The sequence below is a fragment of the Schistocerca serialis genome, chromosome 1 (genome assembly GCF_023864345.2).
Source record: "Schistocerca serialis cubense isolate TAMUIC-IGC-003099 chromosome 1, iqSchSeri2.2, whole genome shotgun sequence".
In the NCBI taxonomy this organism is placed as follows: domain Eukaryota; kingdom Metazoa; phylum Arthropoda; class Insecta; order Orthoptera; family Acrididae; genus Schistocerca; species Schistocerca serialis.
The window spans coordinates 824,900,235-824,901,123 of record NC_064638.1 but is presented as its reverse complement, the minus strand read 5'-3'; the positions used below and the strand labels follow the sequence as shown (position 1 = coordinate 824,901,123).

At 41.7% G+C, this 889-nt stretch overlaps 1 pseudogene; it reads right to left on the bottom strand.

The window, feature by feature from the left end:
* Window positions 1-299: 299 nt before the first annotated feature.
* LOC126424830 (5S ribosomal RNA) lies at window positions 300-417 on the bottom strand (annotated as a pseudogene).
* Between the last annotated feature and the right edge of the window lie 472 nt (window positions 418-889).

The following is an 889-nucleotide window of genomic DNA, read 5'->3' as shown; positions in this document are numbered from 1 at the left end:
ATAATCAATTTTTAATACTACATATTTTTTCGTGTGAAGCTTATTTTTCGAGTTATTCTGGTTTGTCAACTTAAAATTTTCACCCAGTATATAAAAGGCACTCTGTCATCAGGCCACAAGTGGCCCTTCGGGACCATCCAACCGCCGTGCCATCCACAGGTGAGGATGCGGATAGGAGGGGCGTGTGGTCAGCACACCGCTCTCCCGGTCGTTATGATGGTTTTCTTTGACCGGAGCCGCTACTACTCGGTCGAGTAGCTCCTCAGTTGGCATCATGAGGCTGAGTGCACCCAGAAAAATGGCAACAGCAAATGGCGGCCCAGATGGTCACCCATCCAAGTGCCGGCCACACCCAACAGCGCTTAACTTCGGTGATCTGACGTGAACCGGTGTATCCACTGCAGCAAGTCCGTTGCCCTGTATATAAAAAAATTTCTTAAATGGTCAGTATCTGATTAGCTCCAGTTCTGACATGATGCCTGCACTTCTTTATCCCATTTTTATGAAGGCACTATTAACCACATGCCACAGAAATACGCTGCATACATGCCATTGTTGACATTCACAAATAATGTGATAATTTATAACATTCTGAAGAAGGGCACTAAATGCCTGAAACCAGTTAAGAAATTAAGTTTCTTTTCTGCAACTTGTTGCTGATTATTTCAATATAAATCATAGTTTACGTGAAGTTTCTCTTAGATTCTGGTTATGGGCCGTACTGATCAATTGCTGAAATTTCTCCAAGTTTCTGTGCTTAGATACCATGTATAAAATATTTATGTGGAAAAGTAAAGACTTCAGATTTTTGACGGAGATTGCAGAACTTCAATATCATTCTGACTTCTGGACTATGTTGTTGAAAACAACATTCTCTTGCAACTTCAGC